The sequence below is a fragment of the Callithrix jacchus genome, chromosome 9 (assembly GCF_049354715.1).
Source record: "Callithrix jacchus isolate 240 chromosome 9, calJac240_pri, whole genome shotgun sequence".
NCBI lineage: Eukaryota > Metazoa > Chordata > Mammalia > Primates > Cebidae > Callithrix > Callithrix jacchus.
Genome location: NC_133510.1, coordinates 18,425,626 through 18,445,020, shown reverse-complemented (window position 1 = coordinate 18,445,020; position 19,395 = coordinate 18,425,626). Strand labels below are relative to the sequence as shown.

General features: G+C 44.9%; 1 protein-coding gene and 1 long non-coding RNA gene across 5 annotated transcripts in view; one reads left to right on the top strand and one right to left on the bottom strand.

Moving 5' to 3' along the window:
- The window catches only part of LOC128928525 (uncharacterized), a 48,886-nt gene extending 40,737 nt beyond the window's left edge, over positions 1-8,149 (top strand). Inside the window, exon 2 of the long non-coding RNA XR_008473710.2 lies at positions 7,630-8,149. This is a non-coding gene — a long non-coding RNA (uncharacterized LOC128928525). The remainder of the gene's footprint in view (positions 1-7,629) is intronic.
- Positions 1,343-19,395, bottom strand: part of KCNA6 (potassium voltage-gated channel subfamily A member 6) — a 40,483-nt gene continuing 22,430 nt past the window's right edge. For 2 of the 4 annotated variants that reach the window (XM_054238039.2, XM_054238038.2), the window contains exons 2-3: positions 16,744-17,147; positions 1,343-2,736 (exon numbers count right to left, since the gene is read on the bottom strand). The gene's annotated coding sequence lies outside the window, so the exon portion shown is untranslated. The remainder of the gene's footprint in view (positions 2,737-16,743; positions 17,148-19,395) is intronic. The other 2 variants (XM_009003449.5, XM_009003448.5) reach the window with 1 other exon arrangement.

The window sequence follows — 19,395 nt, the reverse complement described above, 5'->3', positions numbered from 1 at the left end:
CGCCATAGACTTGGTGGCACTTCCCTGGCCTGAGAGCGCTTGGGGTTCTCTAGCTACTTTCTTATGGGTGCTCTGTCACATGGCCAGCCAAGAAGCAGACCTGGCCTTCTCTAGTGTGAGTATGGAGAATAGGAATGTGAAGAAGGCAGTGAATAAAATTGGGGGTGGGTGTGTGAAGGGCAGGAAGGGTGAGAGACTGAGAATGTATCACAGACGCTCAGATGCCTCCCACCCTGACTTGGGGTCAGGAGGACAAGCAGGGAAGGGCAATGGCAGTGCCCCCTCCCACTGGCTTCCTTGAGAGAAAGGTGGAGGCTGGGACATGGAGTCAGGCCCCATTAGACCTGTTAGGAAGCGTGGAGGAGGGTAGGCTGACATCAGAGCCTGTTTGGCTGGCTAGGATTGCCCCGCAGGTCAGCCTCTGGGAGCTTCTGGGAGGGGCAGCAACCAGCCTCAAGCGGCATCCAGGGATGGGGATCTGGCCTCCAGGACCAGTTGCTGGCTTGGCTGCCTTTCCCTTCTTCCACCCACCACTCAAGTTCACCACCTTGGAGACCTCCTGGCCTTCACCTTCTCTCATGCCCCCTCCACATCCAGTTCCTCCTGTTGGCATGCTCTGCAAAATGATCCAGAGCTGTCCATGTCTCACCACCTCCACTGCAGCAGCCTGGTCCAAACCAGCCTCAAGCTCTCTCCTGGATTGTTCAAACAGCCTCCTAACTGGTAATTCGGCTGCAATTTACATCTGGTCATATCCCATCTTTGCTCGGAACCCAGGAGGAATGGATTCCCCTCCAACCCAGAGTACAAGTGAAGTCCTGCTGCCTCACTGCCTCCTGCAAGCCACAGTGCCCTCCTTGCTGTTCCTGGAACATGCCAGCCATGCACCCACCTCAGGGCCTTTGCACTTGCTCCTCCTCTGAGGACGTTTCCGACCCTCCCCTGCACCACACATCCCCCTTGGCCTCATTCTGCTCTTATTGCAAACATTACCTTGTAAGTCCTACTTTCCGAGTCTCCCCTGCTTTAAGCTGCTGTCCACTCCCCATCCCAATGCAAACACACACACACTCCTGCTGTACTCTCTAGCCCCCTTGCTTGATTCTCCTCTTGCCTATATTCACCTAGCATACAACATATTTTAATTATTTATCGTATTATGTGCCTTTCTCCCCAACCAGAACCCAGCCTTCGTAGGGGCACAGGCTCTTCTTGCTTTTTTTCATTAATGAATCTCCAGCACCTAGAAAAGTGCTCAGAACGTAGTAGGCACTCAGCAAACACTTGTTGAATGAACAAATCAATGTTTGACACAGTTTAGGAAACAGACCCTCACAGGAGATGTCAGAATTGTCGGGTTTATTTAATAGGAAATTGATTGGGGTTTTCTAGTAGAGTCATTGGGTTTATTTAAAGAAGGCTGGCAGGGAAAAGGGTGTGTATGTTTGTGTGTGTGTGTGTGTGTGTGTGTGTGCTTGTGTGTTTTTCAGGGATGTTTGACAACCACTTTTACTTGTAGTAAACAATGTGTGAGCCCCTGATTATTTGTATGTAAGTGTTTTAACTGTATGTATTAACCAGACCCAACACTTCCTTCCCTTACTTCCTCACTCATTCATTCACCACACATTTGATGATTGACAGTTCTGTATCAGGTGCTCTCCTAGACACATGGCTAAGGCTACGGTCCCTGCTGTCTTCTGCAGCCTGATAATGAAGCCGCAGCACTGAGGACAATCTAGGAGGGTGTAGGCCTTAAAGCAACCTGGAGCCCCAGGTTTCCTAATTTTCTTTCCTATTCAGGAAAGTCATCCTGATCCTTTGTTTTGTCACAAAGAGGAAAAGATACTGGAATGAGTGACTAGCCGTGGAATGTCCCCGACCAGAGATCCTGGAAGAGTACAGGACTTGTTTGATTGTTGAGAAGTAACGTTACCCGCTCCCAGTGAGGACAGGCCGAGAGAGACAGCCATCAGCTACAAGAACAATGTGGGTGAACAGAAAGAATGTCCTTCTGGTACCTGGGAGACCCTGCACACAGCATCATCTGGCCTCTGGGAAGTCCACATTCAAAAAAAATAACTCTGCCCTTGATATTTGCCCAGGCATATGTGTAGCAGAGGAAGATAACTCTTAGATCATGGGTTATGCACCTTGCCTTCTTGCAGAATGTCCCCTATCTGTGGCCCAGATCACCACAGAGGGTGATCAAGCCCTCTTCCCGGTGATTCGAGAGTGGCCATCACATCCCCCGGTGCCGTGAGGATGCCGGAAAGCAGCAGGTGCTCTGAATCGTGGATACCTGCCTGCTCCTGGGGAGACCACTGGCTTGTCTGCCTCACCTGGTCGTCAGTGTTTTCTCAGGGCATAATGCACAACCTCTGAGACTTTGCCATGTATTTATTTGTCATTCTTCCACAGCCACCCTTGTCCTGGGTGGGTCTGCAGCATAGCCATGCACCTCCCAGAATCCCCTGACCACCCCATAGCTGGTCTCTGCCCACATCACCAGCTTTCACCCTCCCCCTACAGCTTCACCCTGACATTCTGGGCCCTGTCTTTAGGGACAGCGGGTCTGGTCTCAACTCTTTCTGGCTTGGTTGCTGCTCATGGGAGGCCACCAGACGGGTGTCAGGCCAGATCACTCAGTCAGTCTTCTGAAGAAGTTGAGGGTCCAGCCGCTGTCAGAATTCTATGCGTAGGTGTTCTTTCTTGAAGCACCTGCCAGCATTTTTCCTGCCAGGGATGAACCAGAACAAAAGGGCATGCAGTTAGTGATACCAGGGTACATTGTGTGAGGGAGGGAACCCAGAAACCTGGGAACACCAGTGTCCTTCCTCACCCTGCTGGCGTTTGCTTCATGCTCTCCTACCGGGCCCCCATCTCTAGACTCTCTGGTTTGCTAAAACCATACCTTCCACTGCCACCCAGTGAACCCCAGCAACTAACCAGTGACTCTGAGCTGGTGCAACCTGAAGCCATTTCTGCCCATGTTGTCCTTAATACTGCTGTCATTAATTCTCCACCTTTAATGGCCCCGGGGTCCTCTAGAGTCAAGTCCAAGCCATGTGTCGACTTCCAGGCCCCAGAAAGCACAGTCACATCTGATCTATCCAGCTGGTCTCACCGCTCCTGGACACCCTCACTGCCCACATGGTCCCAGGGGCCCCTCTCGGACACTCAACCTGCACCAGCAACAGGCGTGTTCCTCCCTCCCTGAAAGAGTTCCTGCCACCGCCTGGCTCCTCCTTACCCTGCCCCTACCCTGCCAGAATGTTCTCGAGTCTTCTTCCCACAGTGCTGAGTCCAGTCCCTCTAGGTCAGGCTGAACCCTCACCCCCAAGAACCCCTCTGGCTGCCCCCTCATGACTGATCTCTCTCTCTCTGCTCTGCACTCCTGCTGCCTTTACCATCTGGCCCACACAGTAGGTATGCGGTGATTTTCTATTGCAGTGCCTGTGAGATGTGCTGCCCCAAGTCCTGTGTTTAACATCCGCCTCTCCCGTGGCCTGGGCGAAGGTGAACTCCTCTCGCTGTCATCCCTGACACAATCCATGTGTCTCTGTGGCTACCACAAAGCACTCCAAGAGCAAGCCAACGTCTGGCTAAACAAGCAGACCAGCAATCACTGTCATTTCTGTTTCTGCACGTGAAACAGGAGCAGCAACATTAAGGTGTCCGTGACACTGCTTTGAAAAAGGTAAATAAGATTTCCATAACCTCCAGTTGGCATCATGATTGTGCCCGTGCAGTAGACTTCTGCAGAAGGGAAAGACTTCATATGTGTCATTTCAATGATTTGGGAGCAAACCCAAAGGTCCGTAACGTGGAGTAACTTGTGATGATACTGAAGCACAAATGTAAATGTAAAGCCTGGTGTTCGGGACAGTAGTTTGCCTGGAGACTGTCACTGACCCTCTGGCATCAGACTCACAAGGACATTGTCCGGGGAGCTTTTTACTGGCTTCGTCAGCGTGCAATAGCTCTTGCAAAGTGGCAGGAAAAAAGAGCAAAAATCTCTGTGTGAAATTCCAGTGGCCATCAGGCGAAAGGTGGCACCTTAGCAAATGGTCAAAGTTTCTTTGATTGTTTCAAAGTAAAATGAACAGAAAACTCATTACTCTTCGCACATACATGTGATTAAGGAAAAGCCTGCACAAGCACTTTTGCATTCATAAATGTGGAGTTCTGTCAGGTGCCTGAACACAAGTTCCAAATGCTAAGGGTCATTAGACTCAATTCTCCTGCCGTCAATGTAAATTACATGTCAGGAGCTTTCTCCCTGGACTGCTCTATGGCTCCACCTACAGTATGTTCTTAGGGAATGCACCATAATTTTTATATGAGTCCACAGAAAACATCACTGGAGAAGTCCATCTGATTTACAGTTTAAAATGGCAGATTAAAAAGTTGGATTTTTTTTTTTTTGCTCTCTCCCAGAACCCTCGAAAATAACAGTAAAGGAAATTTTTACAGAAGACAAAGGAGGTAAATTACAAAGACAATCAGAATATAAATCTCTATAAATCAGAATAGTGGATGAAATAGTTAAAAGCCAATTTGCTGATGATGGAAAGCCCCTGGAGGAATAGCATTTGACTTGGGAGAGGGGCCAGACTCAAAGCCTGGGTCCCTGCTGATGCCAATGAGATACAAGTTGACTTGCCCCCAGGAACGCATAAAGGCTGAGGAGTTGAGCGTGTCGGGTATAACAGAAGCAGGGCTGGAAGGCAGGGCTAAGAACTGGATGCAGTGAGACACACCTTTTCAGGTCTCCTTTGCAATCTCACAAAGCCAATTTGTTCTGGAGAAACTAGACCAGAAGGGCCTAGACTCAAGGAAAGCTGGCACCACATAAGGCTCTGGAGGAACCGTACTGAAAGCAGGGGGTTAAGTATGAGGGGAAGTCAGATGCTGAATGGTGAGACAGTTGGCCGCTTCCCCTGCTCTGCTCCCAGGATAATATCAAACAGGGAGATAGAGAATTTTTTCCTGGAGAAACCAAAGGATTCTGAGAAAAAAAGCCTGTAGACACTGGAGGCCCCCAGCGAGACGGCCTGACCCCAGCTTCATCCCTCTGCAGTGAGCTCACCATTCCACAAGCCCCAAAGACGCAGAGATTCCAGTAAGCTTCTTAGTACTTCACTCATGAAAATGAACAGAGATCCTCAAATTACAAACATCTCAGGAAAGCCTCCAAAAGGTCAAAACCAAAGGCAGAAACTCAGAGAAAACAGAAAATTCCAGAAGCAAGAAAAAAACTTCGCATATATTAAAAATCCTCGGATAAATAAGATGGAATATTTTAACCATGAAACAAGAACAGCCTTCTATTAAAAAAAAGAAGAAAGAAAGAAAGAAAGAAAAGAAACCACCCAAGAAGAAGAAAGTAATTCTTTGAAAATTAAAAATATGACAACCCAAATAGAAGCTTCAATAGAAGAGCTAGAAAATAAAGTTGAGGAACTCTCCCAGAAAGTGGAATAGAACTACAAAGGAGAAGAATAGAGAAAAAATAAGGAAATTTGAGAACCAGCCCAGGGGATCCAAAGTCTAATAATAGAGTTAATGAAAAAGAGAATAGGCAAAAAAACATGAAAGAAAATTATTAAAGAAACAGTTTTTTAAATGTTCAAGAATTGAAACCATGCATTTCCAGACCCAGAGTGTCCACTGAACACCCAGGACAATGGATAAACATAGACTTACATCAAGGTATAGCATCACGAAATTTAGAAATTAGGATAGCAGATTATTTTATTTTATTTATTTTTTTATTTTTTTTTTGAGACAGAGTTTCAGTCTTATTACCCGGGCTGGAGTGCAATGGCCCGATCTTGGCTCACCGCAACCTCCCCCTCCTGGGTTCAGGCAATTCTCCTGCCTCAGCCTCCCAAGTAGCTGGGATTACAAGCACGTGCCACCATGCCCAGCTAAATTTTGTATTTTTAGTAGAGATGGATTTTCACCATGTTGACCAGGATGGTCTCGATCTCTTGACCTCGTGATCCACCAGCCTCGGCCTCCCAAAGTGCTGGGATTACAGGCGTGAGCCACCGCGCCCAGCCCGGAGGTGGTGTTCAACCTCAAATGCTATCCTCATCTCTGCTATTACTTATAGCTAGAGGACTAGATCGTCCTGGAGTAGGAGGACAGAGTGGCCCCGGAAGTCAAGATGAAGGTGAGAGAGAGCCTGGTGCATCCGCACTAGGCAGAGATTATGTTTCTGGTGGGAAGTTTGCTGAACCCCACTCTCCATTTGGGTATCAGTGATAGGTATACAGAAAACTAAATAATGAAAAAGAAGGGCCGGGCGCGGTGGCTCAAGCCTGTAATCCCAGCACTTTGGGAGGCCGAGGCGGGTGGATCACGAGGTCAAGAGATCGAGACCATCCTGGTCAACATGGTGAAACCCCGTCTCTACTAAAAATTACAAAAAATTAGCTGGGCATAGTGGTGTGTGCCTGTAACCCCAGCTACTCGGGAGGCTGAGGCAGGAGAATTGCCTGAACCCAGGGGGCGGAGGTTGCGGTGAGCCGAGATTGCGCCATTGCACTCCAGCCTGGGTAACAAGAGCGAAACTCCGTCTCAAAAAAAAAAAAAAAAGAAAAGAAAAAGAAGATATTCAGTAGCTCCAGAAGAAAACAAAAGGAGTACAAGAAAGAAAAGAGAATTACAGCACTGTGCATTAAGTGGCTTGAGGAGACAGAAGAGACATACTAAAGTAGGATGAACACTGAACTATTTATTAAATATGAATATTTATTAAACTATGTCATTTATACTTCAGTGGGCTGAGAAGGGTGTGTGTCTATATTGTGGGGAGTAACGGAGGGTGGTGTGAGAAAGCTAAATCCTTATCTTCCATAAGTCAATTTTCTTAAGACTTAAAAAATGAAAATTAAAAAGCGATGTGAGTGTGTTATGGGTCTCGCATCCCTAATCCCAAAATCCAAAATCCAAAATGCTCCAAAAACTGAAATTTGTTGGTGCCAACATGAAATAGTGACCTATGCTTTCTGGTGATTCAATTTACACAAACTTTATTTCATGCACAGTTATTTTAAAATTACCTTCAGGCTATGTGTATAAAGTGTATATGAAACATAAATGAATTTTGGTTTAGACTTGGGTACCATCCCCAAGATATCTCATTATGTATATGCAAATATTCCAAAATCCAAAAATCTCTAAAATCTGAAACATGTCTGGTCCCCGTATTTGAGATAAAGGATCTGCAACCTGTACTGAGAAATCCAGTGGCAAATCTAGAAGAAACAGCTAAAGAGTTCGAAGAAGTTGTTTCGAAAGAATGCAAGATAGGGATGAGGAAGGGTAGGGCAGGGGATTATTATTGTTTTTGTAAGCCTTATTAAAATATTTTACCTTTCTGTGCTTAGACTAATATTCTAATTTAAAAGAAAAGAAATGACACATGAAAATGTCTCCAAACCGAGTCTCTAGACTGAAAAGCCTGAGTTCTGAGGTTGCCAGATTTCTCAAAAACAAACAAAAAGGAAATTTTATATAGTGAGCAATCTTTTAGTATAAGTACATCCCAAACATTGCAAAAAGTACTCCTAGTTTATCTGAAATTCAGATTTAACAGGCATCCTCTGTTTTTTCTAGGAACCCTATGCCTGATGTCTAACATATCCACAGCAATGCACGTAACCACAATCGCAAAGCACCCACAGAGAAAACCTTAACCACCTCCAGAGGGAGAGAAGTTCACCTACAAAGAAATCAGAAAAGCATGGACTTCTCACAGCAAGGGTGGAAGTTAAGAAGCAGCGGAGCAGTGCTTTCAAAATTCTAAGAAACCATGACACTCATTCTGGAATTTAACATCCATCCAGTAATTAATAAAGTTTAAGAACTGGATAAAGGCACTTTTAGGCATGCAAGTTCAAAACTGTGTTTTCTATTTACCCTTTCTTACCCTACTAAAGGGTTTGCCCCATCCAGAGAAGAAATAAACCAAGAAAGAATAAAACATATAGCCTGAGGAAAAATGACAAATGTGGGTGAAGGGGAGAAAGGAAGCAAAACACACTGCCATGTGTGTACCTATGCAACTGTCTTGCACGTTCTGCACATGTACCCCAAAACCTAAAATGCAATAAAAAATTTTTTAAAAACCGTATAATATACTGCTTGGCAATGCAGAAAATAGTCTTTAATAGTGATAATGACAGAAACTCTGAATGCTGATTTAACCAAAAAACTTACAGGGGAGGCAGTGAAAGCGGTAGAGGACATATGACTTCACGTACAAAAGCAAAAGGTAATGCTCATCATGCAGAGTCACAGCCCTTACAGTAGCCCAAAGGCCCTACACAATCGTGTCACCATGACTTACCCCACCCGAATGACCCTCCTCCTCGTTCCCCTTCCTCCAGCAGTAAAGGCCCCTTTGCTGTTCTGTTCCTCCGTTACCCCACGTCCTCCCACCTCAGGGCCTTTGCATATGCTGTTCCCTTTGCTTAGCATGCCCTTCCCCCAATATCCACAGAGTCCATTCCTCCCATCCTTCAGGCTCTGTGCTCAGTTGCCGTCTTCTCAGTAAGGTCACCCCCTTCTCCCACTCCCTTATTTAACATTGCAATTCTTCCCTGACATCCCCTGCATTACCTCTGCTGTCATTTCCTTTTCTCCATATTATCTAGAATCATCTCTGTAAAGAGCACCACCTCATTATAATGCGATGGTTATAGTAAGATTTTATTTAAACATTTGCTGGCCGGGCGCGGTGGCTCAAGCCTGTAATCCCAGCACTTTGGGAGGCCGAGGCAGGTGGATCACAAGGTCAACAGATCGAGACCATCCTGGTCAACATGGTGAAACCCCGTCTCTACTAAAAAAAAATACAAAAAATTAGCTGGGCATGGTGGCGCGTGCCTGTAATCCTAGCTACTCAGGAGGCTGAGGCAGGAGAATTGCTTGAACCCAGGAGGCGGAGGTTGTGGTGAGCCGAGATCGTGCCATTGCACTCCAGCCTGGATAACAAGAGCGAAACTCTGTCTCAAAAAAAAAAAAGAAAACATTTGCTTATTCTTCCTACTGGAATGAAGGCACCATGAGGACAGGGAATTCTGTTTGTTACATGTATCCATAATTTGTTCGCTGATGGATCCATGGTTAGAACAGAGTGACTGGTACATAGTAGGTGTTTAGAAACATTTGTTAAGTGAAAAAATAAATCAAGAAACAGCAACATAGGCATTTACTGGGAAAAAATAAAGATCAGTCCCAGAAAACAAACTTAAAATAACCGAACGTCATCCCCCAATGGACTTGGCTTCATGGTAAGAAAAAGAGAAACATGGGTAAGCTCGTTTTCCTTGCAAGTCTTATACTATTGACATGGTTTTAGATCTGTGTCTCCACCCAAATGTTATGTCAAATGTAATCCCCAGAGGTGGGACCTGGTGGGAGGTGAGTGGGTAATGGGGGTGGGTTTCTCATGAATGGTTTAGCACCATTCCCTTGGTGCCGTCCTTGAGATAGCGCATGAGTTCTCATGAGATCTGGTTGTTTAAAAGTATGTGGCACTGCCCAGCTTGCTGTCTTGCCTCGGTTTCACCATGTGAACTGCCTGCTCCCACTCTGCCGTCTACCATTAGCAAAAGCTCCCTGAAGTCCCCCCAGAAGCAGACACCTCCATGCTTCCTGTACAGGCTACAGAACCACAAGCCAATTAAACCTCTTTTCTTATAAATTATCCAGTCGCAGGTATTTCTTTATGGTAATGCAAGAATGGCCTAAGACAACTATTGTTTGGCTTTTCAAACTATGGGCATACATTAATAAAAAGTAAAGTATTTTTTAAAAACATGATCACTGTTTCGCCCTCCACCCAAATCATATTTCATTCCAATACCAAAATGAAGTGACCATTGAATTATCTACTATTTTATATTATTAAGGCCTAGAAGTCACCCTCTTCCTCCCTTTCTGTCTCTAGTTTATTCCCAAGTCCCTAAGTTTTCAGCCTTCCAAAGTTCTCAAATCCTTTCACCTCTTTCCATCTCTGTCACTATTGCCCTAGTACCCGCTTTCACCTGGTCACTGACAGCAGTTTTACGATTAGTCCACCCGCATCCACCCAGTCCCTCCAACCCATTTCACTGTGGCCAGACCAATACTTTCATCCATAATTCTGATCATATTACCCCACCTGATATGGTTTGGCTGTGTCCCCACTCAAATCTCATGTTGAATAGTAATCCCCAATGTTGAGGGAGGGACCTGGTGGGAGGCGATTGGATCATGAGGGTGGATTTCCCCCTTGCTGTTCTCATGATAGTGAATGAGTTCTCATGAGATCTGGTTGTTTGAAAGTGTGTAGCACTTCCCCCTTCGCTCCCTCTCCTGCCACCACGTGAAGTCATGTGTCCTTCTCTTTCAACCTTCCACCAGGATCATGCTTCCTGAAGCATTTTCAGTCATGTTTCCTGTACAGCCTGTGGAACTGTGAGTCAATCCAACCTCGTTTCCTTATAAATGATCAAGTCTCCGGTGGTTCTTTACAGCAGCACGAGAACTACCAAACCATTTTACGACCCCACCACGTGAAACCCAACTAAGGCATTCATCCCATGTCTCCAAGGGTGAAGATGAAACTCTTAACCTATGGACCTAGCTCCAAGCTCACCATCCTCATACTTACCCTGTTTCTCTCCTCATAAGACCTTTGGATATACGGTCCCCTCTGCCTACAATGTGGTTTCTACCTCCTCTGACTATTTAACTTTGGTTAATCATTCAAATATCAGCTAAAATGGCATTAACTTAAATTTCCCTAATTTGGACTTTCATAGCAGTTTTGTGGGTATCCGTTTCTAGTAACATATGCACAGTTACAATTTTACATTTGGGCTGAATGGATTAACATCTCCTTCAACTCCTCCTCCTCATCAGCACACACACACATAAGCTCCACAAAGGAAGAAATCATTTCTTTCATTTATCACTATATCCCCAGTGTCCAGAAGACAGGAGGACCTCAGTACATAAAGGCTGAAGAATTTGTTTAAAGCATTATGCTTCACTACAGCAACAACCAGTACATATTGCTTTGGTTCAAATAACACTTATTCTTCTGCCTCTTCCCTACCCTAAAATTCTACAACTTGGAGATCACATGTTTTTTCTTTGAAAGCCTGTTTCCCTCTCTCCTCTCTATATTGTCAATCCCATTTTTAGGTATAATTTCTGGAAATGGAAATTTACTGACGGAAAGTGTGCAAAAGATCATGTGTCGTATGAGGTTTCTATGCTGGCAAGCTAACATGGTACAAAACCCTCCTTCACACTTTGCCTTTTAGACATAATCATTGATGGTGTATTTCCAGCACTTCACACACGATCTTTAAATATGTTACCTCCCTTTGCACTTCAATACATATTCAATTGGCTGAATTCCAGTGAACATCTGATAGAGCACTTTAGGCAAATCTAACAATTTTCATCTTGCCTCAACTCTATTAAGTTTTAACACCTATGCTTTGTACTGTAGATGTCTTTATTTTCTTCTCATTTTTACAAAATAAAGACAAAAAATGCAATAAAATTGCCAAATTATTATACGTACAGCATTATTATACAGAAAAGATGATGATACAGGCTGACTGACAGGGCCACCATGAGAATGCTCATCTGTCAGCTACTGCACAAGACTCCAAATTTAGCAGAAGATGAGGGCATTAGGGAATTCTCAATGTGAACATCTAATGTGGAGCACCACTTGCTTATACTCCTTATACAATTAGGTACCACCTGATAATCCAATGTTAATGTCCTTTGTTGAGTAAAATAAGTTTAAATTCATCCTTTCTTTTTCTTCCTGCTTATCCAGGACTACATGATCAACCAAATATTCTTTAAAGTTCCTTCTAAGGAGTAAGACTAACAGGTTGTCTTCCTTTAAATAAGCTCCCCTTCAGACACAAGCTGCAATCATCATGGGGAGTCCTAAACATTTTATGTTTGCAATATATAATACAATTGAACAATTGAGAATCTTCCTTGTGTGCACTTTAAAAACACCCTATCCTCTGCCCCAAATCAGTCTCTGGCAATAGCTAGCTTTTGGGGGACACATCCTTAAATGGGCTCCACTCCCCAGAGCTTGGGCTATGCCACATCAGCAGGGAAGTCTGGGACCAGAATCTGAACCATCCCTCTTGCTGACACAGTGTGTACCACTGACCATCTCAATCTCATTGGAGTTAGGCTCAATAGCTGTTTCCCAAGCATTCTGCCATTTCTGTGATTGATGTGGAATGTGTCATCCCTTAAAACCTTGAGCTTGGTAAGATTTTCTGCTTCCCTCAGATTTGTCACCAAAGCCCTGTGCATTCACTCCCAGGAGGTGAAGAAGCGGCATGCAACACGTTAGGTCTACACTTTTAGTAGCAGCCACTCTGGCTGGTGCGAAATGGTATCTCATTGTAGGTTTGGTTTGCATTTCTCTAATGATCACTGATATTGAGCTTTTTTCATATGCTTATTGACCGCATGCATGTCTTCTTCGGAAAAGTGTCTGTTCATGTCTTTTGCCCACTTTTTAATGGGGCTGTTACTTACAGGAAAATTATCCAGACACTCTCAAGGGTCACATTATCTTTAAGAGGATATGTATGTCATAATCATCAATGAAATGCAAACTAAATACCATTTTATGTCCAAATTAATAGCTTCCTTCTCCAACTAGAATATTCAAGGGTGAATATTCAGAAGATTCAGGGGTGCATAAACACTCTCATACAGAGCTGATGATTTCTTTTCCCTGTTTGCCACTTACCATAGTCATCCATTATAATTTTTCACAATAGTTTTTTCTCTTCCTAAAAAATACTCATTATGAACAATTCACTGATTTCAGAAAACTATAAAAAAAAGAAACAAAAATTGTTCATATCCCTTCTTCCCAGAAAAAAAAAACACTTTGCCTTTGGAGTCACACCAACTTGGTCTTAGGCCAGTTGCTGGGTGGCCTCCTCTGATAAATGGAAATTATAACTGAAGCTACTCCATGATGAGAGGATCTAGGATAATGCTGATAGAAGGCACAGTGTTCTGTAACTGCTAGCTGTGACTATTCTTATTAATATTCTTCCAGTCTTTTTTCTATGTACGTATACATCCATGTCAATGGGCACTTTTTATGTTTCCACAAGGTGGCTTTAGTGTCCTGAATAGTTATTTAGGAAATACCTTGCTTTGATCAATAAATATAGTTGACTTTGAATAACTTGGGAATTCATGGCGCAAACCCCTGAGCAGTTGAAAATTTGCATGTAACTTTTGACTCCCCCAAAACTTAACTAATAACCTACTTTTGACCAGAAGCCTTGCTGATAACATGAAAAGTCATTTAACACTACTTCATATGTATTATGTACTATGTTCTTACAATAAAGTAAGCTAGAGAAAAGAAAATGCTAAGAAAATCATAAGGAAGAGAAAATATATTTACTAGTTATTAAGTGGAAGTGGATCATCATAAAGGTCTTCATCCTCATTGTTTTCACACTGAGTAAGCTTAGGAGAAGGAGGAAGGGGAACGGTTGGTCTTGCTGTCCCAGAGGTGGCAGAAGCAGAAGAAAACCCATGCATAAGTGGACTCATGCAGTTTAAACCCATGGTGTTGACAGGTCAATTGCATTCAATTTATTAAGATTATGAATCTTTCAACCAGGTCTTCCTTATGCTTTTGAGTCAATGCACAAACTTTACTATGCTATGCATTAGCACAGTTTACCTGCTTTTTTATGCATATTATGTCTGAACTCCTTGAGAGCCTTTGAAAGCAATCAGAACAGGAGAACATCTTGAAGTATATGCATTATGGACCAATGTTTTTTTTGTTTGTTTGTTTTTGAGACGGAGTTTCGCTCTTGTTACCCAGGCTGGAGTGCAATGGCGCAATTTCAGCTCACCACAACCTCCGCCTCCTGGGTTCAGGCAATTCTCCTGCCTCAGCCTCCCGAATAGCTGGGATTACAGGCACGCACCACCACGCCCAGCTAATTTTTTTGTATTTTTAGTAGAGATGGGGTTTCACCATGTTGACCAGGATGGTCTCGATCTCTTGACCTCATGATCCACCCGCCTCACCCTCCCAAAGTGCTGGGATTACAGGCTTGAGCCACCGCGCCCGGCCGGACCAATGTTTTTATTTCCCCAAAACTCATATGCTGAAGCCCTACACCTCAGGATGCCTGTATTTGAAGATGAATCTCTAAGGAAGTAGTTAAGGTTACATGAGGTCATAAGGGTGAGGTCCTGGTCCTATGGGATTGGTGACCTCGTAAAAAGGGGAGAGACACTGGAGCTCTTTCTCACTCTGTGGACAGAGGAAAGGTCATGTGCATCCTCAGTGAGAAGGCAGCTGTCTGCAAGCCATGAAGAGAGCCTTCATCAGAAACCAATTTGCTGATACCTTGATCATGGATTTCTAGCCTCCACAGCAGTTAAAAAGTAAGTCTCTGTGATTGAAGCCTCCCAGTGTACAGTATTTAGTTATGGCAGATAGGTTACGTGCTCTATTCAAAATCAGGCAATGGGTCAACAGCAAATAGACATAAGAAAGTTTCTCATTTTTCAGAGGCGACTGAGTAAATTGGACCATCATATCCCATTTCATGTAGGCTGCACTTGAAAACTATAACAGGTCAAGGAAAGCAGCTGTCTTCAGTTTCTGCTCCACAAATATTATCACCCTGTAAACTCACTGGTGGCCTCCAGTGTGTGGAAAGTGCCATGCTACCACCTCCCTGCATCAAAGGCAGAGAGTAGGGCTTCCTAGATGAGCCAGGAGCAACAGGGGCTGCAGGCAAAGCTTTAGGCTTGTTTCTGACAAAAATCTATTTGTCAAACATGTCCACTCAACTTGATTCCCAGGCGGCCCTGACATTTTTATGAAGGACATTCCAAGAACAATGGAGACACTGTTCCTTACCACCCCCTCCAAGCAGTCTGAGGAAGGGGTTCTTAGGTTCCTGGAGAGGGCCAAAGGGATGCCACTGTGGTCATGGCCACGGAGGTAGAACCTATGAGACCCTGTAGCCGAAGTCAGTCAGATGATGATAGGCACCCCATCCCTCCCCACCTTATGCCCTCTTAGAGGGTGTGCTTATTTTCTACTCTCTCAGAGTGGAACACTTGGAGAGCAGTCTCTGCAGCTTAGCACAGCAGCACCCAAACACAAAGGCTCTCTTCAAACCGCCCCTGAGCTGCAGAGCCCACTCAGGCAGTCTATGCATGCACTTCCAGCAGATGCTCAGTAAGGGACTGTAGTTCCTCGGCTTGGATTTCCATAAAAGCTTCCCAGAGGAGGAGCAACAAGGAGTGCATGGAGAGCGGTCTGCACTCACACAGGCAATAAGGGGTGTATTGTCCACTGAGGATATTAAAACAATAAAATTGGCCAAAAGTTGACTGCTTTTTATTTCCATATATGTCTGTGAGCAGAAAAATCACACACTTCTTTCTCTGCTCTCACACCACAACAATCAGCACAGACTTCTGTGATAAAATCTGTGGGGATTCCTCTGCAGCAGCACGCAAGCAATTGCAGCAGACACCAGCCAGTGTCCTCCAATTCAGTTCTGATGCTGACTACCTGGAGATAGCATCAGATCCCACGGGTTGAGGGCTCAGTTCCACAAGACTGCCCCCAACTTCCAGTGCCAGTCATAAGCCCCAGGTTGTTTCGCCTGTGCTTCTGAGGAACTGGTTTTATACACTGGAGTTCCCATGACCCCCTCCTTGGGTTTGCTTAATTTGCTAGTGTGGCTAGCAGAAACTCAGAAAACTCACTTACACTTACAGGTTTATTACAAAGGATAGTGATGAGGAGACGCACAGGGCAAGGTGTGGAGAAGGGGTGCAGAGCTTCTATGCCCTCCTGGGGTGTGCCACCTTCTAGGAACCTCAACATGGTCAGCTATCTGCAAGCTCTTTGAAACCAGCCCTTTTTGGAGTTTTGATGGAGGCTTCATTACATAGGCATGATTGATTTAACCACTGGCCATTGATGATAGCCTTGACCTTCAGCCCCTCACCCCTTGAGGGGGCAGGATTGAAAGTTCCAGCCCTATATTCCTGCATTGGTCTTTTCAGTAACCAGGTATCCTGAAACTAGCCATCAGTAAACTCACTGACATACAAAAATCATCACTTTGGAGATTCCTATGCCAGGAAATAGGATGAAGACCAGATATATATTCCATAATATCACAGTTAGCAATTATAAGCAATGTCAATGATAAAATATTTCTTGGGTGAGCTGCCCAGCCATGTTTCCCCGCAACTGGCTACATCAGACACTACTCCCACTGGGTCCCCTCAATACTAGTCTCTCCCACTCCCACCTTGCTTCAGCCAGAGGCATCATTCCAAAATGTGACCTGAGCATGTCACTTTGATCTAAAACTCCCACGTGCTCCCATGGCCTTCAGAATGAATCCCATGTCTAAGCAGCTTCAGGACTCTTCACAATCTTGAGTCCAACCTCCTTTTCTAGCCTTTCCTGAACCCTTTCTCTCACTCTGTATATCCCAAGCTCCCAGTTCCTTGAACACAGCATCCCATTCTTGAGCCCCACGCTTTTGGTCAAGCCATTTCTTTTATTAAAAATTTTATTTTCAACAATGAAAATTCCAAGTCATTTTCCAAGACCCCAGTGAAGTGTTAATTCCTCTGGGAAATCCTCCAGTGCCAAGAAACACTTACCCAGTCCGCCCGCTACACGCCTTCACAGCATCACTTACTGCAGAGTCTGCCTGATCTACTCGCTGCCAGCAGAGTCCAATCCAATTAACGAGAGTGAGGTCTTGTATAAAGACGGCGACTTTTGACCAGGTGTGGTGGCTCACACCTATAATCCTAGCATTTTGGGATGCCAAGGCAGATGGATCACCTGAGGTCAGGAGTTTGAGACCAGCTTGGCCAACACGGTGAAACCCCATCTTTACCAAAAATACAAAAAAAAAAAAAAAAATTAGCCAGGCAGTGGCACCTGTAATCTCAGCTACTCTGGAGGCTGAGGCAGGAGAATGACTTGAACCTAGGAAGCAGAGGTTGCAGTGAGCCAAGATTGTGCTGTTGCACTCCAGCTGCACAACAAGAGCGAAACTCTGTCTCAAAAAAAAAAAAAAAAGACAGTGACTTTTTATTCCATAGCTAGCTTAGGGAAAGAAGTACAGGCTTCGTGCCTCAAGGGCACCACTTTGCTTTTGGAAAGCAGGTACCTTTTAAAGGGAGCCTAGCATGAATGGCATGCAAGAGAGGAAGCTAACAGGTGGGGTACACATATTGGCTTTGGTGCCTTATCTATCAGGCAGCTGAGTTGGTGTCTTTGTGGGCAGAATGAGGTTGTAAAGGTAGCCAAAACTCTCCAGATGGGAGAGAGTTTCACAGCAGGAGGCTTTGGGTTGGAGATTGACTGTTGTCCCGTGAGGAAGTCTCCTGGTGGGAGAGTTCCACTCCAGAGGTTCTAAGCCCATAGTTAGATTAAATTGCTCTGTAGGGAGTGTCTGCTGAAGGGGAGGTAGAGGTTAGAATTACGTTTCTAAAGGGCTCAGTAGAAAATGGGGAATAGGGGGAAATGGAGAAAAAGAAAAAATAATTTTAAAAAAATCCTTATCTTTTTCTTAGAAAAATGGGAGTACTCAGTTACACTTGCATTTATTAGCTTCCCCCCTGCAGGCTCCAAGAAAGCTAAAATTCCTGAGCCCAGTAGGTGAGCCCAAGACATTGGCTGGACTACGTTTTACTGGTTAACAGAATTACTGGGCCTTAAGTCGGTCCTCATAACCAGCTCGCTTTTCAGTCCCCGGCGCCTTGGGTCAGACCAGGCCCCTTTCCTTTCTATGATTCTCACTCCATGAAATCAGCTGAGTAAGAGGGCTTAGAACCACTTTTGGATCTTGTTCTCTCTCCCTCTCCTTCCTGAAAGTCACGTCTAAAAGAGCTTGTCATAGATTTTGCCTCCAAGGTAGATGAGAGCAAGAGACCCCCACTTTGGCCTGCAGTCTCAGTTGTGGGTTTCAACTCAGCCTTTTACTAGAGAGCCCTGAATTGCAGGTGGCTGGCTCTTGCTTTGGATACTAATAAAGGGGTGCCTTGCTGCCCACTTTGGTCTTTACTCTCAGAACAGACTGGTATAAGGCATGAACAGGAGGAGGGGATCTGGGCCCTCATGTAAGCCCTAAAATTCTGCCCCTCACCCCCAAGCCCCTGCCTCTACCAATTACAGTTGTACTGCAGTCAGCTGTTCACTTGTGTCTGCCATCTAGATATGACCTTCTTAGAAGATTCAAGTTTCGCTCACTCTTAATTCTCTTTTTATATCAATTCACTTTTAATATAAATGTCTATTTTAAAAAATAAGTGGGTACAAGACACCGCAGAAGGTCCTTCTTCCACACCCTACTGGTTCCCAACTCAGTTGTCACCCCCCGCTCCTGCCTTTGTGCTCTCAGAACCCCAATTTTGTTCAGGTTTCTGGAAGCCAACACTTCAAAGAAGACAGCTTGGCTGAGAATAGTGGCTCATGCCCGTAATCTCAGCACTTTGGGAGGCCAAGGTGGGAGAACTGCCTGCACTCAGGAGTTTGAGACCAACCTGGGAAACACAGCAAGACCCTGTCTCTACAAAAAAAATAAAAATAGAAATGTATTAGCCAGACATGGTGGGTGTGCCTGTAGTCCCAGCTATTCAGGAGGCTGAGGTGAGAAGATCACCTGGGCCAGAGACATTAAGGCTACAGAGAGTCATGATCACACCACTTCACTCCAGCCTGGGTGGCAGAGCAAGACCCTGTCTCCAAAAAAAAAAAAAAAACATGAGGAATATGAAGAAGGAGAAGACAAGTCCCTCCCAGCCTAGAGGTAACTCTAAGTTAATCATGGTAATCCTAGCCTTTTGTCTATTCTGGTTGGGACAGCCCTGCCCTAACCAGAGCCTAAGGAAAGGCTCAGAGGAGACAGCTGGGGAAGCTTTCCTCATCCTTAGATCAACCCTTCCTGCCTTCACACACTGTTGTGTGAGGACATGATGCTTAGAACTGCTGCTGCCATCTGTGAGCATGAGGCAAAAAGCCAAGCAAGTCCTAAGAACAGACTCCTTCAAGCCCTAGCATCATTGGCTGTGGCAGACCCACTACAAAAATGCTCCACCTGCCCTTGGCAATGGTACCTTGAAGCTCCTCCCATCAAGAAGCAGAGTCTATTTCCTCATTGCCAAGTCTTAGTCAACAGCATTGCAGCAGAAGTGACTGCACCAACTTTAAATCTCAGAGAAAGGAGAGCTAGTCAGTCACATCCTCCTCCACCTTCCTTCCAAATCCTCTCACCTGGCAGGAAAGCCACCTAGGGTTGTATA